At 34.7% G+C, this 27,719-nt stretch overlaps 1 long non-coding RNA gene across 1 annotated transcript; it reads right to left on the bottom strand.

The window, feature by feature from the left end:
- Positions 1–27,719, bottom strand: LOC147820995 (uncharacterized). The gene is made up of 5 exons (XR_015447853.1): positions 27,594–27,719; positions 21,806–21,924; positions 20,729–20,882; positions 20,490–20,623; positions 1–696 (listed from the first exon to the last, which is right to left on the bottom strand). It is a non-coding gene; the product is annotated as an uncharacterized LOC147820995 (long non-coding RNA).

Below are 27,719 nucleotides of genomic sequence, written 5' to 3'. Positions count from 1 at the left end.
ATTAAACAACATTATTTACTGTTTTCACCTAATTCACTTTTATAGCTGTAGAAATCCCAATCCAAACCAAACTAACACATTCTCTACATATACACATGAAATATTTGTCAAATTCTGAATAAATCTAGTAATCTAGTATTTGAAATAATTCAAATAAGTCATACAAACTATTTTTCTCTCCCCAACAGAATTCAATTGCAAATTCATAATAGAAAGTTATTTAGAAAATATGTATACAATATGAAGCTAAATAATATAATTTTACATATCAATGTGCCAATGAAGGAATCTATATTGGATGAATGTGAAAACAATGCAATCGAATTTTAAAGAGGTAAAAATGTCACCAAATTTATTGCTTCAAGAGAAGAAACATATTATCAATAACAACAATAAGGACTGTGACATCACTACAGATTCTACAGATGTTAAAAGCATATAAAGTAAATAGCATGAAAACATTAGGTCACTTGGTTTGTCATTTTGAGAGAAAGACGGAAATTACAAAAGTTCACACAGAAGAAATAGAATATATGATTAACTCAATGGGGAGTTCCTTGCAACACCGGATGGGTCAATGTCTGCTAGGATGGATTCAGGGGCCAGAAGACTGCTAACTTCCAGGAGCTGGAACATCTTGAAGAGTTTTGCCAACTTGAGCAGAGATGAGCCTTATAGGGAAAACAAAGAAGTTCCCTAGGGGACAATCAGATAAAAGTTAATAGTTCAGACAAACCATCACCATGCCTTGCTAGCCTAAAACACACCTCTGCACTCAGAGGAACACTATGCCTTTGATGTTCCTCAATACATCTGGGATTTGACTCAATTCAGGGCTTCATTTCAGTGAGGTCCTCTGAACCATCCCCCCCACACACACACACACACACAAAGATACTCTCTGTCTCTTCTGTCTTCATTCCTCTCTGTCAGAATTTACTGGCCCACCCAAATTGAAGTTCTCATTTTTTAAATTAAATTTATACAAAGAAAACCCTAGTTTAGATGGCCTCACTGGTGAATTTCTTCCAAATATTTAGTATATGTGCTGCCGAAGCAAGCACTCTTCCAAGTAAATAGGATACCTTACCAATTCTAATACAATTCTTTTGTAATTCATAGAACTAATAGCTGCTATTAAACCAGGATTTCTAAAACATCTTTACTTTGAAATGTAATCAATGTAACAATAGATTCTTTATGTACATTTTATCATATTAGCAGAAGTGTAAATAATTTGTGAATGTGAATTCATAATAGTACTTCCAATAAAATTATGAAAATAAAAACTAAATTATTTGTCATGTTTGACAGTTATATACTGAAAAGCCGTACAAACTAATGATCAAAAGCTTAATGTTTTGGTCCGGGGATTTAGCTCAGTGGTTCTGCCACCAGCCTTGTAAGCACAAGTCCCAAGTTCGATCCCCTGTACCAAAAATAAAAGCCTAATGTCTCAAGCTAGATTATTTAACTAAAATCCCATCTTGAGACCACTTACCAGTTGATGCCCTTAGACTTCAAGATTAATAATAGTACCTAATTCATATAGCATAAATTAAGTTCATATACTATGCCACAAGATTACTACTTCTCAAATAATTAGATTTGTTAGTGTTACTCATTATTACATTTATGTATAAATGTAAAGTATTTCTTCGCTCAAGAACCATAAACACAAACAACAATAACAGAATTAGCTGCAAAACTACTAACAATCAAAATTTTTGTTATTTCTCATTTTATACTCGAAGAAAAGAACATTGCTAGATTTCAATTCTATGAACAATTTGTACATCCAATTTCTATACTAGATCAAAACTTAACTTACATTTGTGTATAATTTCACAGTTCATCTTATTTCAAAGCCTAGATTTTATATATTTTAAATTATATGCAAAGTCCCATTGGATTATCGAATTTTAAAAAATGGAAAGGAATGAGAAATAATTTTCCTTATTATTGATGCTTCATTGTTCTGAGTTTCATCTTTTAGAATATAACATTTTAATCTTCACCTATTTTAAATGGCAATTAGTAAATTAGAAGCTGTATCAATTATGTTATTTAACTGTGATTATAATCCTCATTTTCTCTACTAAGTTATTATACTAAAATATTAAACTAAGTTATTAACTAAAATATAAATTGGAGAATATTTGCTCTTTGTGTTCCAAGCTAGTTTTGGGAAGATGGAATTATCTGTAAGACTGTCAAAAAAATTAGAAATCAGAAAGATTAGGAGAATTAAACTTGGAGTACCCACCAGCGGAGATAAGCCATGCTAGAAAAATATGACTTCAAATATAACTTTTCTTTTTAGAGATATGTTTGTAGTTTTTCTTTCTCATTGGTACGTGTTTGTACTACATTATGATTACATTCATCATGGGAAGTTGTCACATGTACGTGACATTTCTCATTTTCTATTTTAACCTCTCTCCTCTTTCTTTATCTACATGTCTTGGAGATATATATATTTCTTTGAGTTTATATTTATTCATATATTTATATATGTACATATATATTTCTCACAAAATAACAGTGTAACAAAACATTGAAACTCAACAAAATGATTAATTCTGTACCTCACTATAATTTCAGACTCAATGAAAACTATAACAACAATTACCACCAATCAGGATCAAAATTCAGGATACAGAGAAGCAAATTATGCCACAAAATATATAGACAAAATATCAAATGTTATTGTGCTGAAATCTTTTTAAACTGTCTCTCATCACTTTCCTCTCTTTCTCTCTCTCTGTTTCAAGAGTAATTCACTCTATAAAATTTTTCAGAAAATATTTAAGAAACTGAAAATCATCTTAAACAATACTGCATGTTGGATTGGTAAATACCATTTCACTGTTGAAAAACAAATCTAGGTTTATACTTAGTAAAATCTGATTCCACTCATTGGCTTCATCTCAAGAGGTGACATCACCAATAAAAGTTTTTAAAAATTACATGTAATTACAACTAGGCAATAGTTGTTGCGGTCCAGGAGATTATCCGCTATTTGTCATAGAAAATTATATAAAGTACCAAAAATGAACACATATAAATAGGAAGGAAAAGTAAACAGGAAACGTGCTGATTAAATAAAGAAATGAGAAGCTTTATTTTCATACCCATACAATTTTATATAAAGAGTCGCTTGGGTAATTTTAAAAGTCGGTACCAAATTTGATTCTTTTCCCAGAAAAAATTTACTTAGGCTTATGCATAAAATTTTTTATGATTTCAGTGGACTCACAGTCCATTCACAGACTCCAAGTTGAAAATTTTTGTTCTATTCAAAGGAGGCAAAGACCTTCAGCAGGGAAAATGAGTCAGTCCAATTCTCTGGCTGGCAGGAGAAACTTGTGAGTATATAAAGCTAAATTCATTGCAATCTCATTTTGTGATATTTCTTTGATATCTAGAGAGCTTTTAAATATGTCAAAATTTCTAATACCTTTTGTGAGGATGAAAATATTTAGACTTGTAGTAAAACTGCAGTTGCTAACAGCCTATGCTCAGCTTTAATTTAGTGAGAATCAAGACAAAATTCCTCCATACAATAACTATTGAAAGGACTCATTCCTTTCAGGTTTATATATACCTTATTTTACTTTAACTCACTTGCATAAAACTATCAGGCTATTTTACTCTGATGGCAATTTTATTCCTAGTGTTAAGTACACTATCCAGAAATCTTGAAAATATTTGTGGAGAACTATGTGACTCCCCCCAGCCATCCACCCACACACAAACACAGTAAAATACAGCAATGTAAGACTATATTAATAAATATGAATATATTTACCTGGATCTTCTACAGTCATCTGTGATTTGATTTAGCACATCATGGAAAAAATAAAGTTTTCAAATATGTTACCATAATTATGAATGCAGCCTAGTTCATTCTGATGTGAATCTTCTCTGTACTCTAAATTCCACTTATTATTCTTTTATATGCAAATTTGTACAAACATAAGCCTGAAAAATTCATACTGCTTATACATGTATCACCTATAGCATTTGTTATGGTTTGTATCTAGATGTCCCCACAAACCCCTCTGCACTCATAGATTGTGCTTTTGAGGTGGCTGGATCTAGGGCATGTGACTGTGGATTATGGGTGTGATAATTAAATTGGTCCTCTGTTTAGCATGGGTCTGGGTGTGGATAATGGGAAGCCTCACCCTAAGTGTGGGTGGCACCAACGATAGGTTTATGTTTAAGTGGGATATAAAGGAAAAAGAAGGAAGACAGACCCTCTGCTTGCTACCTCCTGCCGACCATGCCATGGACTGTTTCTCCTCTGCAATGCCCTCTGCCATGTGCCAACCTGCCTTGAAGCCAGCCGACTATGGACTGAATCATTTACAAACTCTTTGCTGAAATAAACCTTTCCTCATTTAACTTTGGGTGTTGGGTATTTTGGCTCAGCAATAAAAAGTAACTAAGATAGCATTGCACCAGAGCTAAGCACTGGAAAGTTTATCCTCAGCATCCTCCTGCTCCTCTGCATCCTTTACAGCATCCTTTTATATTGGTTTGTTTTTTCTATTCCTATGCATTCTCTAACTATGGAGCATCTTGTCCTTCTTCTTAGTTCTTTTCTGGGCAGTAAAAGAAGTCTCTATAGAACCCAGTGCTAACTAACTGTCATTATCTGGTTAAATGGGATTAGTTACTCTAACTCCTTGAGAATCATCTCTTCTTTTTCAAAGCAGGTAAAACAAGTCAGGTTGGTAGGAAGCTAAAACAACCCAATATAAGACAGTGAGTGCTGTGCATATACCAAGAGCTAGAATTTTGTTTCTGTTGGAAGAACCTAAATGTCACTTTAAAAAAACATGTGAATTAGAACTCACCTAGGTTTATTTGCCTTTGGACTGTAGCCAAAAAGCACTGGGATAAAGTTTCAGGAAAAATGACTGACATTATGTCATGGATGACTAAATGCTAACAGAATAGATAAGTTGCTTTTAAGGGCCTTTCTTGTTGATACTTGGACTATTTTTTTTGGCACATTTTTCAAAAGTAAAGGCTTATTTCAAAAACAACCGTAAGTATACAAAGGATACAATGTTCATTTAATGGGCAATCAAATATAGTGATTTGTGAAACATTTTCTTAAGCTCAAATTACTTTTCCTTGGCATAACCATTGACAATATTCAAAATGCAAGCTTTGTGAAATGAGAGAAATTATAATTTGCAATAATCTCAACTTAATGAAGAAACACTAGAAAATCAATCATATTTAACATATTGCATTAGTTCTGCAGGAAAAATTGAAATAAGGAAGAGAGAGGTAACAATACAGAAGCACTAAAATATACACTTGTTTATAAAATTCACACTACTGTAACTACAGCCAACTATTACACTCAATGACCATACTTGGATAAATGATTTTCAAAATCTAATTTTTAAAATTTCATCTTAACAAAAATACTGCTTGTTCTAAGTCATTCTATCATATATATGTTTGAGTAAAATATGGAAAATGTTGTGAAATTTGATACTGTCTGGAAACAACAGATAAAAGGACTTTAAAAAAACTGTGAAAAAGATTCACCCATTTTTAATGAAATCTGAAATATAAAACTTCAACTAAGTGTCTGGGTATTTTGAGTGTGCCAATGTGCAAAATTCTGTAACTGTATGTCATAAGTGGCATTGTTTATTCTGGGTTTTACCATACAGAGAATAATGATGTAAAAACCCTAAAGAAAGGCACAATAAAATAGAAAACGAATACAGCACATTTATTTTTACCTGGGAAATCTCATTTCTAACACCTTCTTAGTAAATCCAACTGCAAAATAGAAAAGGCAGCAGCTCATGAGGCAGATTTTCAATCATCTTGAAATGCTCTTTACCCTAGTAATTTACTTTCTAGCTCTGTATGCATTTTAAATGACAACTTTGCTAAAATGTGAGATGTTAAAAAGTAAAATGAACATATCCAGCACTAAAGAAAAATGTGGAAGGAAATTGAGGTCATTCGAATTATTGGTGAGAGGTTTATAATTCATAATGATGACCACGAGAGTGAAAAGATGGAAAGGAAAATAGTTGGCAAAAGTGGGCACAGCCCAGAAAGTGCATGAAATTGATTTCAACCTCCTGGGTGGGCAGCGCAGACCCTACGGAAGCTCTTGTCATTGGCACATGTGACATTTCCTAATGCCAAATCGGCATATAAACCCATCATAATTCTTCACAAGTGATCGGTAATGGAAAATTGAGAATCAGTGAGGGTTTTATTATTCCCAAAATTTGTTCTAAGTTAAACGTTTTCTTCTCAAAGCACACAAGTCACATTTTCAAAGCGTTTAATAACCAAAAATATGATTACTTTACATATCTAGATGAAGTCTAACCTCACCTCTTAATTTTAAATTTTAGTGGCATGTCTACTCCCTGGCCAACCTCCTACCTTTTCTGACTTTCTCCCAGTAGACTTAGATGGCTTAGTATTTGCCACAGTGGTCTTTGAGGTTATAGATTTCCCTGCTAATATAGCAGAAAGTAATCGGGATACATTGCAAATAAAAGTATGTATTTTATTAATTTGGATAAGAACAATTCTTACTGGAATTTGACTCATAGCATCAAATATAGTTATCCTAAAATATGGGCCTGAGACAGAACTAATAACTGTCACCGTATAGCCCAGTAAGATTTGAGACAAAGTTAAGTACTTTTCACAAGTTGTTAGAAAAAATCACCAATAAGATCAGAAACAAAAATAATTCTACATAACATTTGAGGAACTTTCTAGATCTTCTGAAATCATCATTATTTTATTTATGGTTTCTGATACATATGTTTAATTTACTTGCTCAGAAAATGATATAACCTAGAAATTCTGAGGTTTTGCTGGGAAAGGTAAATTTAATGCTTAAACAGCAAATACATTAACTAATATTTTGGCAAATGTTTTGATATTTTAAAATTTAATTTATATGTGTTCTATATAATATCATTACAAATCCTTTAGGTAATCAACTGGAAATAAATATACACAGTGACATTCTCTATATAACTTTTTGGTACTTTAATCAAGGATAGTAAGCAATTACACCACCAACTTCCCCAAGGCTAAAATTTTAAATATGTGCTTTTTTGATACATTTTCAAGCAACAATTACTGTTCACTAAATCTCCTTTCTATGTCATGTGCTTTCCTGTATATGAAGAAAAATTGCTTAACTTTTAATATGATGTAATGTGAATTTCAGTTTTCAAAGAGTTCCGAGTGTAGAAATAAATATGAAAATCTTTTTTTAAAGTACTCTCGTGTCTTTCACAGGTTTGGAAACTGCTGCTGTATTTTCAGCCACTCACCTTTAGCCCAGAACTCCACACGTCTGTCCTTTAATCCTTCTTCATATATTAGTACCTCACGCCCTAATCATGTGGGAGAATCTTTTCATAACTCCCCACAATTTCTCTCTTTCTGAATCTGTATTTGAAATCAACATCAAACTCAAGGAGACGCTTTTCTTATATTACACAAATCCGGGACAGTTTCCTATTTGTTAAATTGGTTTTCTTCCATGCCTTTTAAAAGCCTCTCCTGTACTGTCCACTGTGGTTACCTAAATCTCTTTCAGCATTTTTACTTATCGCGTATTTCCATTTAATGCCCATCTGTGCTTCCAAGGAAGATGGTTGTTATTTCAGACCTAAGTCTAATAATTTTTACCATCCTTTACCTTGCTTTCAGCCTATTTCTTAGTTTAGTAGGATTGCAGATATTTTACTGTGATTATTCTTTCTAGTCTCACTGCTTTTGAAGTGGAAACCAACTTTTTAAATCTTGTACGCATGAGTTTTTAATCAATTGGAAAGGTTTTATTTCCCAAAGAGTTACTTCTATTACATATTGCCATTTTCCTTAGGATTCTTTAAGTAACAGTGCTAAGAAATATAATTCAAACTTGTCCAGGCATGGTTATGAGTGAAGAATTCCTGCAGACGAGTAAAAATACTGAGTGACTTTCAGATGACTTCACTGGTCCTATGATTCTTACTAAATTTAACTCAAAACAGAGACAAGAAGAAAAAAGTGATTCAACCCATCTCCATCTGTATCATTTGGCTTTTGCTGCATGACTAACACCCTGACCACGAGTGGCTTAAAGCAACGACCATTTGCTAGGTTGTGATCCTGCAGGCTGGAATCAGTCCTGGGCTCTGCAGAGTCTCATTTGACTGTGTTCACTTGGCTCACATGTGCAATTCCAGGTACACGGAGCTTCTGGGATAAGCTGGCCGTGGACTCGGTGTCCAGCCAGGGCAGCTGTGTGTCTAACACCTAGCAGCCTGGTGTGGATTCTGCATATGGCAGCTGTGTCCTGATAGCAGTGAGCTGGATACACACTAGTGAACAAGGAGCTTCTCAAGTATCTGCCGTGTCACATTTATGAACATCTTATTAGCCAGAACAAGCCCCAGGGCCAAGCCCAGATTACAGAGATGGAGGAAGAGTGACAAATCACATTACAAACAGTCTCCACTATGTATCATAAATAAAATCTATTAAAATATTTCCCATACTTCCTACATTTAAATTCCCCCTTATTAGCTACCATCAAGTTTGGGGTGCTTTTCTTTAGTGATTTAAGGGAATTCTTTTAAAACAATTATTTACTTGATTATATGCCAATTAAGAAAATAGTAACATACATCCAATATGCTCTGTATGCATAGATTGCTTGAAATCATGGCTCTGAAAATGTTAAAATATTTAATCTATGTTATCCCAATAGGCTCACCAAGAGAGCCAGTTTTCATTTTTATCACAAAAAAGACCATAATGTAGTGTCTTTTTCATCACTGTAAGGTGATTTTATTGACATAATCAAGAGTTGTAATGGGGAAGATTTTTATATAGCTCAAAATTCTTTACTATTTGATTTTATACTAATTTTGAAGATATAATGATTTACTTTCTTTTATTTCTGTTGATTTCTACTGTATATAAGACACAGTTTGGGCTATGGGACTATACTGCTGAATGAGGGAAGAAAAGTTCCTATATGAATAGAAATTACTTTCTGGTAGAAGAATTAATCAGTAACCAACATTGATAGAAATAGCACATGATTGTTTCTTGATTTATATTGCCTCAGCTACAAAGATTACAAAAGGTCATTGACTTTTACACACACAGCTTAATTTTTTAAGCAACAAACATGAGAAAGTAATGTCAAATGAGCTAGTAAGCAAATGATTTATGATACTGCTCTATCTACATGAAGTATTTTCAAGAGAATTACATAAGTAAAAAAAAATCATCTACATGTTGAATTCTTAGGAATGTATTTTCTGTTTTATAATCCATCTCGATAGTTTGATTACTGGTTTAGATTTGAAAATGACTGATATAATATCAGTGTCATTAGGACAAATGGCATGTACTTTTGTATACAATTTTCTAACACAGCAGATATTTTTAATCTAAAATTCAAATTTTTGACATATGAATGAGATTTACAAATGCATATACATAGATAATTGTGATCTAATACATGCACATATATAGTTTAACATACTATTTGCTAGATTATGAATATATATGATTCATTTAAAATAAATTGAGAATGATATGAACTTCAGTGCAAAAATTGTAATTTTTTAAATTAATGAATTTGTAATAGACTGAGGAAAAGTTTGATGTATCATTTTCCTCTCAATATGAATATATACTTATTTATTTAAGGTGAATATGAAATATTGTCCAACAATTTTCATTAATTCACTTAATTCATTTTCGAGAAAAATCTGGACATTAAGCATGAAAAGTTGTATACAAACAAATGATAGAGAAACAAGGAATGAGCACAGTGCATAAAGTCAAAAATATAATTATATGAGTGCAATCCTCTTGTTTTTTTGTAAATACATGCTTGCTTTCTTAGAAATGACACATAAAGCTAGAATTTCCTTTTTGTAATATATCAATTTCATCATTTGTCTTCTAATAAAAGTATAATTACTGTAAAAATAGTTATCTAGATTTAAAAAGTAAAATCTTAGTTGTAATTGTTGGTATAAAAAGTTTTAAATCACATTTTCTAAAACCAAGTATACAACATTTTAACTTGATATTGTGGTCTATGGTGTGGTAAAGTAGATAAGTTGTCTTAATACTTTAAACAGTGAAAATAATATATCTCAAGGAGAACATGACTTTCTGAATTTATGGGAAAAACCGAAGGGGTAAATATGTAAACAATTATAAATATAAAAAATTTAAAATTCTTTAAATAAACATAAATCTCAAATACTTTCAATAAACTGATATCTCAGAGTTCCTATATTAATAATTGCTTATTATTGTGGAACATTTAAAATAATCCTAGAGTATCACTGTCTTTTATTCTCCACACTTGTTTTTCTCCTTGCTAATATAAGCAAGATTCTGATACATCTGTCGTTTACATCCTCTGAAAAATTCATCTAATTAATTACAAAATCTTTTCAACTGGACATTTGAACCAACTGTATACCGGTTTATATGCTTTTGATTTTGATCATTGTAGTGTTATTCTTATGTGTTTGGTTAATTGGGACCAATCACAATAATGATACATCAAAATACATAGGGATAAAGTAATACTGTGAAGTGAAGTAATATTGTCTGTCTCGGACAGTTCTGCTAAAATTTAGAACTATAACAGACACTGCTCTGTGATGCAGACCTGGGGTGGGCCAGGTTGATGGAGCAAGTTGGTCCCTATACAGAAAGTCTAGAGGAAACCAGGCATTTAGAGTACCGAGTCTCTTAAAAATAAAAGAAATAGTTGATCTTTTTAGAGGAGACACTATGTTGGAAATTTTTATTTAAACAAAAATCTGAGGGAGGGAAAAACACTTGACAGTTAAATAAATGATGAAGTGTCACTGTCAGACCTAAACTGTGAAAATTTCATCTTCCAGTGAAAGGTGAAAGTTATCTCATTGAGTTGTTGCAACAAATATACAGCATTTTTTTCTAAGGATGTCCAAATATTGATATATAAAATGGCCTTGATACTACAGAAAACAATGTTAGCTTTGGAGGTGATCTCTTGAAAGATTTTATATTCTTTTATTGTCTCCAGTTAAATTTTCCACCATTTCACTATCAACTTAAAAAAACTTTGCATCTTTTACCTAACTCTCCTAAAACTGTTTTGGGAAAAATCTGAGGAATAGGACATGGTTTACAGTTATTCATTTGTTAAGCTTGGCATGGTGGTGCAGGCCTGTAATCCCAGGAGAGGCTGAGTCAGGAGAATCGCCACGAGTTTGAGGACACTCTCAGCTACACAGCGAGTTCAAGGCCAGCCTGGACCATATAGTGAGACCCTCTCTCAACAAAACAAAAACAAAAACAAGTTATTCATTTGTTAACATATTTTCCAGTTTTGTAGTGGTCTGATTTCTAAAAGATTAATTCTGATATTATATAATACAGAAATTTCTCCCAAACTAATTGATATTATTGTAATGGAAATATACATTTAGCATTATATTGCCTAACATTCCCTTGAAAAATTTTACATTACTATAACTGAAATGTTTAAGTAAAATTTTTATAAAGTGATATTAATGTCACTTTTATCTCTATAATTTAGTGACTTTTTGATTAAAAAAATACAATCCAGCACACTCATTTTCAGAGTATTTTAAGCCACATCTAACTGCTAGCCTAAATTATGAATTTTGTCATGCTTCAGAGGGCTAACAGGATAATCAGAGTAACCCCATCGTGTCATCAGTCACCAATTAAGATTAAAATTACTTTCTTCCTAAAGTGCATCAATAGACAAAATGCTAAAAATATGTATGAATATGCATTCCTAAGTACGTAAAAATGACCTGTACATATAACCTATAAATTAAAATATATTCACAAGTAATTATAAAAGAAATGAAATACATATCAATAGTAAAACGTGCAACATGAGTTTCTCTAACCCTTTAAAATACCACTGTCCTAGACAGTGGTGGGGTATAACTTTCCTGTTGACCTGAGTAACAGGATTATTTGGATGTGATATACGCATTAGCAAGGGTTCGAAATGATGTTTAACATGGAGTCTTTCTACCCTTAAGTACTTCCAGAGCTCTATGCTACTCATTAAAAATGTATTTCATGTGACCAGGAGCAATTTTAAATAACCTCAAAGGACTGAGGTTGTGTGATTCAGTGGCATGAATTTAATTGCTTTAATTCAGAGATAAGTCCTATTTCCCAGGAGGGTACTTGTTTCTATTACTTGATAAAAATGATAAATCCTTTCTATTAATTTGTATCATTGCAACAGAAATTTTATCAGATAATGTATCAGCATATTGTATGCTGTGCCACAAAATCCTGAAGGCAAAACAGAGTGAAGACTTTGATTTAGCACATTCTGCTCTTCCACTGGCTTTTACATGAACATGCAACTTAAATATCTTTTCTATCATCCAACCCCTTTGCCAGACTAATCACAATATCTTCACAAAAAATTATATGATCCATTTATTTAAAGAAAAGAATGACAAAATCTTAGTAATGTATTTAAAATAAGGGGCTCATGAGTGCATGGAATCTAAGCACCTCATATTGTTAAAGCTATATGTGAAACCTTAACGCTTTGGAAAATATCTGCTACAATTGTTCAAATCTTGCCTGCATAATAAATATAAGGTCAAAGCAAAGGTCAAGAGTATAAGTACACTTAGAAAATGTGAAGAAGAAAGAGGACAGACATCTTGCCCATAAATAAAGGTACATGGAAGCATGAGAAACTTCTGTTTGAAGACAATTATTTAAGTATGGGAAGGCATTCTATGACTTCTCAACCGTGCGGGAATACCTCAAATTCCTAAAGAGCCAGATTCAGGAGATAAATGAGTAAATCCAGCAGATACGAAACAAAACCATGACAACTGGCAGTTAGATGGTCATAAATAGTTGTGGACCAAACTAAAGAAATAACTCCCCTTCTAATAGGAGACAGTTACTATAACACACATACACACACACACACACACACACACACACACACACAAGTTCTCCAAGCCTTCAATTTTCCATGAGAATTTTGAAATCTAGAGGTTCATGTTAAATAGTACGATTTTCAAATGTGAGAAAACTCTTATTGTGTGTATTGTGTGTATCCATATTGAACACATCTTCAACAGTTCTTCACTCTTATTTGCCTCATTATAAATAGTCTGGGAACAATTTTATGGGTCACTACAGGACTTTCAAGAATGTACGGTGATGGATTTGGCATAGCATTCCAACTGAAATTTACTCAAATGTTTTGGCAATGACATGTTTTGGCTCAGATATAGTAATGTTGGGATTTCTAGCCAAGTTTAGTCAGTCTCTCTCTCCCTCTCTCTCTCTCTCCTCCTTAACCCACCTGTGTGTGCGTGTGTGTGTGTGTGTGTGTGTGTGTGTGTGTGTGTGTACTTCAGTTCTGAAATGACATTCAAAAGTCCGTGTTTGTTTGTTGAATTTCTGGTGCTATACATAAGAATCCCATTTGTTCCCTACAAGATAAACAATAGCAGACAAGGAGTAGGAATTTCTGGGAAATGTCAACAAGCAATACATTCTTACCTTTCCTCATGAAACCTGGCAGAATGGCACTTAAAAAAGGAGACTGGAACAAGTTAATGGAGTTACCTGTTTGTTTCATCTTTGGATTAATATATTAGAACACTTACTATATTTGAAACAAAACACGTCTTACAAACTAAGTGCAGTGTGTTCTTTATAATCTGAGACCCAAGTGTGGTCCGGACCCTACTGCGAGCCAAGGCCTGAGCGCTGCTAAGTCCGCGTTGGATCCAGACACGTGCAGCACGCAGGCCCTGTGCTCACAGGCAGGCGCTGAAGGGGAAGCCCCACGAGAGCCCGGATCTGTCCTGTCCCGTCACCATCACGCTCCCAAGGCCAGGCCGGGAAGGTGTCAGCAGCCTCGCACAGATGGATCACAACCACACTTGGGTGTCTCCTCTTCACAGGAGTAACGCGCTGGCACTTACCGAGGCCCTGAATGGCACTCACCCCCAAGAGGGAGGTATGTGTTTAGCAGGAAGTAGAGTCGGCCTGTAATCGCTGTGCTGCCTGCATCAGGACGGAAAGCTCCTGCCTACAGGGTAAAGCACATATCTCATTCAGAGTTGATTCTGTACCCAGCACAGAGGTTGCGAGAAATTTGTAGATGAAACAGAGGAACGAGGCCAAGAGGAAAGTCAGGGATGCTGGGCGCGCCTGAGCTCAGCATCTTCAGGTCAGAGCGCATGCTCCTCTGCCTTCCACGCAGGGCCTCTGCAGCCCGCAGGAAGCTCGTCTGCTGTCTACAGTGTAGCGAATCTAGTCCCGATCTTGGCTCTCGTAGCAGTGCACATTTTTCTTCAGGAAGTTGTTTTTTGTTTTATTTTTGTTCTTGATTTGCCTCCTTCTGGGGCAGCTCAGACAGCCCACCATGGTAGGTTACTATGAGCCATGAGGGAAATATGTAACCATAGACAACAGACACCTCAAAACCACCCGATGCTCCTCTCCCTGAAGTCACCAGACCACGGCCACCTGAACACTGGGGAAGAGGGGGCTGGCGACGAAACAAAATCATACAGAAAAGACAAATCTAAGCAAAGACAGTATTGACAGCATCCGTGAAGCCAACGTAAGACTGCAAAAGGTGAATATGATTCCATGTGTGAAATCCACATCATTTTCAAACATATCTACCTGAGAAGGATTTTACTTGACATTCATTCACATAATGAATATTTGAAGACAAAATTGCCGAGGTACAAATTTCTGCCAATGACTCATTGAACAATGTCACCCAGAATGTTTGTCTGCGTTTTATGCATGGATAGATCTGTCATCAGAAGGCCACTATCTCATAGAGCCTATTTTAATTAGCGAGTCTGAGTATTAAGAGGTTGGTCTGATGCAATATCCTTGTTTACCTAGATATTAAAAATATTTCCTTGCACTGTGTGCTTTATTTTTTACATGATTTCTCAAAACATGGGATTATTTTTACTATTATTTTTCTTGTTTTTCCTTCCTATCATGGCTCTCCTTATCTAAATGTTAAGGGCATATGTGTCTGTTATTTTAAGATCATAACAATGATTATTCTGCTTCCACTTACTAAGAAAGTGGAAAGAACTTATGACATTTCACAGTATTTATTGATCTGTCATCAGCCTTTGAGTTGATTGGCAAAGACCACTTGTAGGAAGTGCTTCTTTCTGATGACAATTCCATGTCCTTATCTGACCATCACATAGTAGCTGGATGCAACAAATGGGATCTGAGCAGAGAAAACTGTAACTTTTACAGGTCTTGAAATAGAATAAAAGCTATTTTCTCTTCAAAAATCAATAACTCTACGGTGATTGGTGATGAATAGGAGGGAGGCAAGTCATACATCCTTTGGACACGCTGGAGATATATTAACACACACAGTCACCAAGTGAATTGTAAGTATCTCGAGACCATTACATTTCCCCCAAAGCTAAGAATTATACAATTCAGATTTTAAAAATCTCAAACATTTAAGTACATATCCTGTAAGATTGATGGGGAAGAACCTGAAGACTTCAAAAAAGTATTTGTTTAAACACTTGAGCAGACTGAGCAAGGTAACTTGAGAAAGACTTGGCTCTGCCTACAGAAAGCTCTATAGCCGACCACTTTGGAGAAGTACACTGACCCGTGGATGGCCTCAATTCCAGAACAAGGTGCTGTACCACCCAATTCATGATATTTACATACAAGTATTTCCACCGGTCATACAAAAATGCATTTGTATTTCAGGTCCAAACCATGGTACCTTCACTTCAAATGATTTACATTCAAGTTCTTAAGTAAGGAAGTAGTGACACAAGTGAAAAAAATATACTAATCGTCCACTCACTAGGCTTACCATCAGACAGCCTCTTAGACTTAAATTGAAAAAGAAAATCCTCTGAAAGTTACTTGAATTATATCTCAGTCTGTTACACTTAGAACTGTCTTCACAAAGCACAATATATATACTATGACATATATATATATATCATTGTGCCATTTCCTTTTATTAAGAAGATATCTATAAAAGAGCTATATAAATGATACCCTAAACATTTTCTGAAAGTACTCTTGAATTTACTTTCCAATATAGTGTCTAATGTCCCATGTATAAAGATTCATCACATAAAACCTCAAACAGTTTGTATTAGAAAACATTGCATTGCATTTTCTTGGTTGACTTCCATAAATAAATAAAGAGAATGACATAGTATACCATATTCCCCTATGTGTCTCAGTTTCAAGGAGGCTCAAAGCTTTGATTTATATTTAGATCAGTAGTTAGTCTCAGCCTGGGTTTTAGACTATTACCTGGCTCTTCGTCTTTTTTCTTGTTTTAATAATATACAATGAATTTGTGATTTGGGGGAGCAAACTACTTTCAATTGTTCTGGGAATAAATATAAATAAATAAACAACCAATAAACAAGTCTAAGACACCCTAACATGGCATGGATTTAGGATTAATGGGAGCACTGGAGGAGAGTATGTTGACAGAAGGTAAAATTTCATTCCAAAGTATTTTCTTGACTATTTATGAATTACATTGAGTTACTTATAATTTTTTGAATATTTAAACCCAATAATACTATATTGAATATCCATCACGTGTTAATTACAGCACTGTTCAAGACAGCTTGCTAAAAATAACAAAATAAAAAGTCAGATAAAAGCAGTTTTTGTTTCTAACCTTACCAACCTTTTGGCTTTGGAGAAACAGTTGAAATTCCCTGACCCTCACATTAATGAGCTGTTGACTATGGGGCCCTAATATCTCCTTCACTTCAAAATGCTTATGGTTGACTCCAGAGACATACTTTTTTTATTTTTTTAAGCTCATAAATGTGTGTAGACATACTTACTAATGACCATTACATGAAACATATTTTATGATTTTAAGTTTTAATTCTTGTCAATAATATAAGATTTTATCACAAATAAAAGAAAAAAAATCCTTACTTGTTTTGACTCAAGAGTTCATGGAGTTAGGGTTGCATTTTTGTTTGCAAGGCTGGTTGGATTTCAGTGAGGTATGCAGGAAGGGCATTATACAAAGAAGAAACCAGAGCATGGACAAAGCGGGCAGAAGTTGCTTGACCAGTTTGTAACACCAGAATACAGCGAGCCAAGCCCTGAACACATCAAACTGCTTCCCGTTAAGCTGCCCCCTTTTACACCTTCCCATTAAGCTTCCTCCTTAAAATATGACCTCAAACAGTAATTTTGAAATGTCCAAAAGTTCTGCTAGCAAACCTGATACCTCTTTTCAAATAAAATACTATCTGCTCTCATGATTTCTGAAAGAAAATACTTACTTTGACTATCTGATAACTCAAAATTGTACATTTGTGGTGTAATAAGGACAAAGTTGCAACAGGTTGGTGAATATTACAAATGCACACTATGGATAGTTAAGAAATAAGATTCTACTCTTTATGACAAGGAAGAGAATCATAAACCCTAGGGAGAGAAATGGATGCACAGAATGAGAACTGAAAGTCCAACACTTCCATCACATCAAAATCATTCTATTACCAGAAGCATTTGACTTATTTTTAGAAGTTCTTGTAAATTAAAATATCAGTGTCTCTGGATTAACTGATAACATCCTTTTACTTTTGAGTGTGAGAAAGCACAATTTGAGTTTTTCATTTGAAATTGTTTTAACTGATCTATAATATAAAAATTAGCCACATTCATGGAATACCATGTGACATTTTACTACATGGGAGAAATATACTCAACACTAGACTAATAGCTTAATGATGGCAAATGTGTAGTAAATTACTAGTATAGAAATGCTGTGGTAGTCACTGACTGAGGATGATCTACCCATTTTTCTCCCTGGGATGCTTTGTTCCTGTGAAATGTTGACTTGTTTATTAAGCGAGTGTGGATTACCACTGCTGTAGCTGGCGTATGCACTTCTAGACTGGTCTCATTCCATTCACTCAATATTTCCTTGGCTTCAGGAGAAGCTCCAGTGGTTCACGCAGTTACTTGTTTGTCACAGATAACCTTCATGATCAAAGTTGAAAAACATGAGATGAATTTAGACAAAAGGGGTAAAACAAGCTCCTAATCCCAGCACTTTGGAGGCTGAGAACAGAGGAGTCCAAGTTCAATCCCCACCTGAGTAACTGAGCATCTTAATAGAACTCTGTCAAAAAATAAATAAAAAACTTTAAAAATTGGCTGGTGATATAGCTAAATGCAAAGGCTCTGGGTTTAGTCTTCAATACTGCAAAAAGAAAAACAAAACACAGAATGCGCTTGTATATAAACTACACAAAACCTTCATTTCTCATTCAAGAAGGTTGATTTTTCACTTACAGGTTATCTGCATTTATTGATAGCTTCAGTAAGCATATATTTTTATCTTTGATCAATAAATAACAAGTTTATACGTACGAGATACAATGCAAGATTTTCATTAATGCATACATCGTAGAATGAGGCAATCAAGCTCAGTAAATTATCCATTACTTCACTAGCTCTTATTTTTTGTGGTTGAATATTAAATGTATACATTGAGTATTTTTAAGGTATAAAATGCATAATGGATTCACATCAGCCAAGCTAGAGAAGCAACTTAATTGTCCATTCATGGATGAATGAATAAAGAAAATATGGTAGGTAGACAGAAGGGAGGACTAATTAGTCTTTTAAAAAGAGAGGGAAAGTTTGTCATTTGCAGCAACATAGACAAAACTGGAAAATATTGCACTAAGTTAAATAAGCTGGGCATAGAGGGACAAAATTATGTAACATCACTTTTATGGGACCTAAAAATACTGATCTCAGAGAATGAGAGACAAAAGCAGTTGTCAAAGGACATGGAAAAGAGGAAGAAATGAGGAAATGGAAGATGTTGGTTAGGTGCAAATTCTTAGACTAGAGGATAAATTTTAGAGATCTGGAGCTACAATGGATATTTTTTTTCTTTTCAAATTTTTATGTTTGCTATACACATTCGTCACGTTCCTTACAGGGAGCTGGTACATAAGACATCTTAACTCTTTTTATCATTTCTTTGCCCCCTCCATTTCTTAGTACCATTTCTCATTGCAAAACATCTAGGCCCCTGTCTATCTTCCTATTATCTGGCTTTTATTTCACTCTCTATTAATGATTTGAGTTTCTCATATAAGAGAAACCATGCTATGTTTAAGTTCATGTGTCTGATATATCTTACTTAACATTATAGTCTCAAGATGCATCCATTTTCCTATAAATAACTCAAGTTTATTCTTCTTTAATCACAGAGTAGCAGAAAGAATGACCATCATCAAGATATCAAATAAAAATAAATGCTAGTGAAGCTTCGGGGGGAAAGGAACCCTTCTAAGTTGTTGGTGAGAATGCAAACTAATACAAACACTATGGAAATCAGTATGAAGTTTCTTCACAAAACTAAAACTAGAAATTCCATTTGATCCACCTCTTCCCCTTGTAGATATCTTCCTGAGAGTTAAAGACATCATATTACAGCTTACCCATGTTTACAGCAGCACAATTCATACTAACTCAGTCTTAGAAGCTGCCTGTATTTCCATCAACAGATGAATGGGTAAAAAAATGTAGACTAATATAAAATGAACATTTCTTGAGTGCTTATACTATTTTCTTGGGCTATAAAATAAAAAAAGTGTAACTGCATCCACAAAGACCTTATGATCAATTGAGAAGTGGCATGTTGATAAATTTTCATTCATTATTCATTTAAATATCAATTAATTCATCCACAAATACTGTTGATCCTCTATGCAGAAGGCATCAAACCCAGGCATTGAGGAATAAGTAATAAAAGAAGATCAAGACAATCTCCATCTTTATCTTTCTAGAGCATACATTTTAGTGGAAAAGATAGAATTTAAATTAATTATACACCAACTTAAACAACAAGTTCAGTAAATGAAGGAGAAATGTAAGATGTTGCATATAAATATAGAGTAGAATGTTGACACACAACCAGGGAGAAATCTTTCTTTAGAAAACAGTATTTTAGTTAAGAATGGTTGGATAAATAAAAATTAACAGTGAAAATTCAGAGATGACAGAGATTTTAAACACAGAATGTAAGGGTGTAGGTTGAGGATCTCTTATCCAAAACACTGGAGCAGAAGTGTTTGGTTTAGGAAATTTTTAGATTTTGGAATATTCATATAACACATAATGAGCTATCTTGAGTGTAGGACCAAGGCCTAAGCAGAAAATCCATTCATACTTACACCTTATACAGATAACCTGAAGTTAATTTGATAAAATATATTTTAAAATATTTTTTGCATTAAGCTGTTTTATAGTATTTAATTTTCCACTTGCAGCTTCGTGACTGTATTCAGAACATTTCAGAGTGTGGGGAATTTCAGATGTGTTACTGTCAAATGAGGGAGACTTACCTGTACATGCAATGACTGAGATAGAAGGAAGCATAACTTATCCCCAAAGCTGAGAGAAGGCCAGTCCATGCAGGGTGTGGAGTTCCAGAAGCAGAAGAAGCAGAGGAACTGCCAAGACTCATGGTTTGACTGTGCTGCGGGTGCAGAGAACAGCGTCAGCAGTGCATGTGGATTAGTTAGGATGCACTGGAGGAGCAGGGTTAGTGGAACATATATGGATGTGCATACTAATAACTCACCAGGTAGGCTCCCCGGATCAGAAGCAGAAGGACCCCGGTGGCCAGGCCACAGGAGAAAGAATGCAGAGTGGCCATCTGCACACTGGTGAGCCAGGGTGTCTGGTCAAAGTCAAAGGCTTGGAACTCACGCAGAGCCTGGTACTGTTGCAGAAATCTCGGAAAGAAATACACGGAGACACAGAATTCAGATAAAATAATAAAATTTCTTCTCGCTAACGGGCGGGAACGCCAGAAACCAGTCTGGTCAGTATCCTTGCACCCTTTGTTCAGCTTTTCCCTTTTTACATCCTTTTTAGCCATTATCTCATCCCTAGTGGTCTTTGATGTGTAAATACAATTCCAGTTCCTATTTACAAGTCACAGACACAAGATAGGCACATATGTATTGTAAATTCACCCTGGCAGGGTAACTTTGTTAGGTTAATGAAGTTACCAGTTAGATAGAGTCAGATAACTGTCAGCTTAAACAAGGAGTTATGGAAAAGCAAATCTTAAAAGAACACATTACTTATTTTGCTTCTACAACTACCTTAATATTCAATCTGTTAAGTTATCTAAAACTTTCCTGTATCAGTACAAGTCAATGTCAGGATGCTGAGACTCTGTGTTGGATGCTGGAGGGAACTGGAGCTCAACATTTGAAGGCAATGGCAGAGTGGAGCTCCTGCAAAGGGAAAAGGGGGAGACTTCCTTCTTTTTTTCTCTTTCTATTCTATCCATGCTATGAGCCAATTGTATGGTGCTACTTACACCTGGGGTGGGTGTTCCCGCTTATGTGAGACCTATGTGTCAATCATCCAGAGGCACACTTTGTTGATCTGGTGGGTGGTACACACTGCTAGGGTGTGATTATTGCACTACTCTAGTTATTGCACAAGCTTTGTTCCAGAAATATAAATCTGAGATTTCCCCCATGTTTCCCTGTTTGTTATCCCTCCCTGCAACACTCACTCTCACACACACACACACACACACACACACACACACACACGTACATCCCAAGGAAACTGTATTTGTAAACATGAGAAAAACTCCCTGGATGCTAAGAAGTCATTGGATTTTATTTCCTGTTGTTACCTGTTGACTGAAGGTTTAATCTCACATGTAGCAGTTCTGCTGTATTTAAAATGTCAACTGTTCTTGAAGAACTACTTCTTACTCTGCTGACCAGGACTGCCCCAAAATTGACACAGTTTCTGTCCAGAAAGAGTCAAACATTGAAGTGGATGAATGTCTTTGTTTCCATTGTAGACAAACTTCTTTTGGTGCTCTTCTAAGGTCAGTTATAGCTATTTCCCACTGTGTTCTTATCCAAGTAATCTCATACAGCCTTGGCGACAACACTGAATGCTTTAACTTTCCTTCACTCAGAAACTGAGAATTGGCCCATAGGGGCAGGAAATAAGCTGAAGTGCTTGAGCTATAACATATAATAACTCTTTTTTCTGGGGGGGGTATCAGAAATCTTATCTTTTTCTTACATATTTTTGAGAAGTATTCCCCAGAAAGCCACCTATTGACACATAATTTCCAATTGCAATTTTTTTTAAATTCCCTTCCACTTCCATGTCAAATCTGTGTGTCAAGGTAGGAGTTATGTAAAAATCACCTAATTTATTTTTACCTCATTGTTCTCTCACTTTTTGTATTGTTATGGAACATTGCAAGAGTCCATTAACATTTGTTGAGTGGACAAATGAATGAACGAATGGATGATAAAATTATTCTAATAAGTATTATAACACTGTTGTTATGGTAAGCTTCATGACATAAACGTGACTCACCTGATTCCTTCCTTGAAATGTTTGTGGTCTGATGGAAAAGACAGAAACATAAGCAAGCATTTGCAATACAATTCCAGATGAATTGGGGACAAGTTAACTTTGGTGACTGGGTTCTCTCCAGCTACAAAAACAGGGTGAATATGACAGATATGATGGACTAAGGGAACATTTACTATGCTGCATCTTTAAGAATAAATAGAAGTTAGAAGAGAAAAAAGAATGATTAAGTAGAGGAAAAAGCAGGATCAAAGCTAAATGGTCTACAATACTGGAAAGCAAATTGTTTACATGTGTGAGAGTGTAGAGAAGAAGGACAAATTTTCAGAATATAAAAAGTTATGTTCATTCCATGCTCCCAGGGCAGAGAAGCTGAGCCGGTCCCAGGACCTGGAAGAAAGCTCCCCCGCCACCATTCCATGCTCCTAGGGCAGAGAAGGTGAGCTGCATGGGTGCCAGAAGTACCCCCCCCCCACCCCGTGGAAATGAGAAGACACATAAACAAGCCTCAAAAACAGATTTCTGGATCACCTACAGTAAGCCCAAAGGGAAAGGAGATGAAACAATCTGATACAATCTGACACTCAACCACCTGGACTCTCTGAACTTGCAACAAAAGAGGATCTGGGAAAAATGAAATCAGAAATAATTACTCAGATAACAGCAAAGATTGTGCTCATAGTGCAAGATATGATTAATAAATCTAGAGAGGACACAGATAAAAAAATAGAGGATCTGAGGAACATGATGGAATCCCAACATAGGAAACAAATGGAACCCATAAAACAGATACAAACAGATTTCCAAGAGATTAAAAACTCCATCGAAAGTCTGTGCAGCAGAATGAACCAATGTGAAGATAGAATTTCAGATATAGAAGGAAAGATTGCAATCAGTGACCAGGAAAAGAAAAATTGCTTTAAAATTGTAAAGGAACACGAGAAATCAATCCAGCAGCTGCTAGACAATGCAAAGAAGAATAAAACAAGACTGATTGGAGTCAATGAAGAAAGAGGAGAGAGTGCAGATGACATAAAAAAACTTCACAGAAGTGATGGCAGAAAACTTCCCAAGCAGGGAAAAAGAACTTCACATACAGATAAATGAGGCATATAGGACTCCAGCTAGCCCTGATCGAAAAAATGTACACATAGGCATATAATAGTTAGGATTCCAGAAATCCAACAGAAGAACAAAATTCTACAAACAGTGAGAGAAAAGAAACAAATCACATACAAAGGAAAGCCCATCAGAATCACAGCAGACTTCTCAATGCAAACCCTCAAGGCAAGAAGAGCTTGGAGTGAAGTATTTCAAGCCCTAAAGGAGAACAGCCTCCAACCCAGATTGATGTACCCTGCAAAACTGTATTTCAAAATTGATGGAGAAATAAGACACTTTCATGATAAAGAGCACCTCAGAAACTTCATGAATACCAAACTGGCACCCCAGAAAATTTTAGACAATACCCTAGGAAAAGACAATGAGGATCACAACCCCAGGAAACCCAGCAGAATGAATCCATTGGCCATGACAAATGAAATGCAAAGAGGGAGAATCCAACAAAAAGAAAAAGTCATGACAAGGCTTTTAAAACTTTTAACTTCATTTCCTTAATGATTGTATAATTCAGTCTTGTTATTGTACTGATTAGTATTTTTCTGATTCTAGAGTTGCACACCTTTCCTTGTGCTGTACTATTGATCATCTTCTTGTGTCTACTTTTTAATTGGGTTGTCTATTAATGAGCTGTAAGAGTTCTTTATATATTCTGGGCATAGGTTATATGCATTGTAAATATGGTCTGTTTAAGGACTACTTTTCATTTTAAATGATGTCATTTAAAGTTCTAAATTTGGATGGAATCTCAATTATCAATTTTTTTCTTTTATACATCATGTTTTTTGTATCCTAGGAAGTTCTTGCCTACCCTAAATTCATAAACATTTTCCCTTATGATTTCTTCTTAAAGTTTTATACTTTTAGGCTTTCATATTTAGGTTCATAGATCCCTTCAAGTTATTTTCATGTATGGATATGAAGGGTTGAGGTTAATTTTTTATATACAGATACCAGGTGTTCTAGTGCCGTTTGCTGAAAACACTATCTTTTCCTTGGCTCTTGAGTTGAGTTTATATTCTTTAAAATGCTAATGTTAAATAATCTTTCAAAACTCACTGGACCATATATGTGTGGTTCTATTTCTAGATTCTCTGTTTTATTCAAATGATCTATATGTCTCTCCTTACCCCAACACTGCCTTGATTACTGTAGCTTTAGAAGAAGTCTTAAAATTAGGTACTAAACGTCTTCCAACATTGTTTTGTTTTTTGGTTTTGGGTTTTTTTTTTAACTTTTCTAGGTCCTTTTTACTTCTACATAACTTTTAAATTTCTATATCCAATTCTTTATTTATAGCAAGTATACACAAACCTGAATGTTTATATATACCTTGTGTTTTCTAATCCTACTAAAATCAAATACAAGTTCTAGGGGCTCCTAGAGATTTCCTAGTATTTTCTCTGTAGATGATCATTTCATCTACATTTAACAATTTTGCTTCTACCTTGCCAATCCTATCCTAATTGTGTCATTTTATTGCCAGACTATTTTGGTTGGGCCAAGGTTTCAAAGTTTAATGGACAGATAAAGAATAAGCATATCTGCCCTTGTTCCCCACCTTAAGGAGAAATCATTGCATCTTCTCCATTCATATAAGGCATTTCTCACTGGAAGTATAGAGTATATGTCTTTAATCTGCTGAGAAGTTTCTGTTCTACTTCTACTCTCCTGATAGCTTTTACCATGAACAGCTGTGGAATTTAGTCCAATACTTTTTCTCCAACTAGTGACAGGATCATATGGCTTTTTCCTTTCCTCTATTAAAATGATGACTTTTGGGGGTGGATCTTCCAATACTGAACCAACACTGCCATCCCTATAACAAAACCACTTTATACTATATCCTGCCAGATCTGATTTCTAATAGTTCATTTTGTTAAACAAATTTCTATCTATGTTCATACTTTTTTCTTCTATTATCTTTCTCCAGTTTTAGGATTAGCACAATGTTGATTTCCTAAAATGAGGGAAGAAGTGTTCCTTTTTTTTCTGCTTTAATTGTTTGATATAATTTATCAGTTAAAACATATGTGAGCTTGTTGTTGTCACATAGGTAGGTTTTCAAGCTAGGAATATACTTTCTTTAATAGTAGCTATTCAAATTTTATATTTCCTCCAGAGTTAGTTTCATTAATTTGTCTTCCAAGGTACTTCTTAGAAGTTGTCAAATTTATTTCAAATTTATTTCCTTTTAAATTCTGTAAAATCTGTGGTAATATCTCCTAGGTCTTGATATTTTAATTTTAAAAATGTATATTTGATATTATGTAATAGGAAGTAAAGGTCTAAAGGAGCAGGGGAAGTGGGAGAGGTAGGGTAAAGGAAAGAAGGGAAAAAATATGAGAAAAGGGAAAAATGGAAACAAAATCTTTGCAAATAGGGAAGGGTGGAGGGGGTGAAGGGAGGGCAGTGGAAGGGGGAAAAAAATAATAACCAAGATACTCATGTAATGGTACAAGATCCCAATGATGTATGTAAATGTAATTTATACCTAAAATGTACCAATAAACTTAATGGGGGGAGAAAATGTTATGTTTTACCTAACTCTAATGATTCCATTAAAGTTAGCTTTTATTTCAGGTAGTTTAAGAAATTTATAAAAAGCTACAATAGCAGTAAGAGTATTTTTTAACCATTCATAATCCTAACCTGAAATAACTGTGTGTGATCACTTTTAAATATATTACAGTTTTTCTGTTCATATTACAGGGGACTTCTGGGTGTGTGGATAAATGTACATATGCAGACATTTGCCCTTTTGAAGCATACCACATAGTTCTTATCTGACTACATTAAAATTCATTTAATTTATTTAACTTCATTAAACATCATACAAAGCAATGTATTAATGCATGGCCTCCTACTATATGGAAATAGTGTTATTTATTTAATAACAAATTCATATTGAGTCAATAAGATATATGTATTTTAAAAGATAAAATTTTGGAAACAGCCCTTTTCTCTTCAAAGTTTGTGAGAAGTCAACTATAAAACTTTCTAACTTTGTGACTTCCACATCTTCTTTGATGTCTTTGATAGGAATCGACAGAGAAAAGGAGGTCAGCGGGTTGGTAGGCTGGTGCCCCACAGCAACATAAGGTGAGCTTGTGCTCCCATGGTAGGAGGTGGCGGGCCACATCTATTTAATAAGATACTGAGAATCCTCCAGAATCAAAAAGTCATAAACAAAAATAAAAGAGGGAGCAGAAATCAGGGTGGCAGACATTCTAGGGGAGGAAGGGAAAGGGAGGGAGAGGGTGTAAATGTAAGAACTATCACAATGTGAGATGTGTGTAACGTTCTCCAAGAGGAACGTGGCTCTTCTATGCCACAAACACACAGTGGTAAAAACAATGGATTCCATGTCATCGAATCTGCTGTATTTATCAGATATTTTTAAACCTTCTGTTATGTTTTGCAGAGTTAATTTTTAAATTGTATATTTTTGCTTGTGGAAGATTAAGTAATCAGGAAAGAAAGCTACATGTACCAGAGCTCAGAGTTTAGTATTGATTTTCTTTGCTAGCTGCTCTGTTTTGGAAGCTATTGGCTGAGTAGATTAGAAGTCGTACTGTCATAAGAGGCCTTGGCTTCTGAAGCCTGCCTTATCTTAGACTATTTCCTTGCTGCTGAGCTTCTCCATTGTAAGATGGAGAACAAAGGATATAATTTTATTTTTTTATTTCACTGAAGCCTCAAATAAGTATAGGACAAATAAAGATATAGGAAATATTTCTCTAGCTTTTCAAAAATGGAAAAACATTCATTCTAGAACAGCAGTGTCTGACTACCCAAACCTTCGTTTAATATTATGGTCAATTGAGCAAAGCTTTCTCAGGGAAAAAGCAATATGGTAGCTTCTAACCACCTTCCCTCATACTTTATCAGTTAGCTGTCCCCACGTTAGAAATCACTCCAAAAATTTAGTGATCACTTCAGAAACCAACCATTCATTATCTCACCGTTTTGTGTATCCACTGGCAGTCCTGTTCTTGCTCGAAACTCAGCTGGTCTTAATTGGACTTTCTCAGGAATGAACAAACAGCCCTTCAACTGTGAATCAGGAAAAAATGTTTGCTAATGTTACC

This window comes from Heterocephalus glaber, unplaced genomic scaffold, assembly GCF_053883595.1.
Source record: "Heterocephalus glaber isolate CG9 unplaced genomic scaffold, H.glaber_assembly_v1.0 deba00001778, whole genome shotgun sequence".
NCBI lineage: Eukaryota > Metazoa > Chordata > Mammalia > Rodentia > Bathyergidae > Heterocephalus > Heterocephalus glaber.
This window is presented reverse-complemented; position numbering and strand designations above follow the sequence as displayed.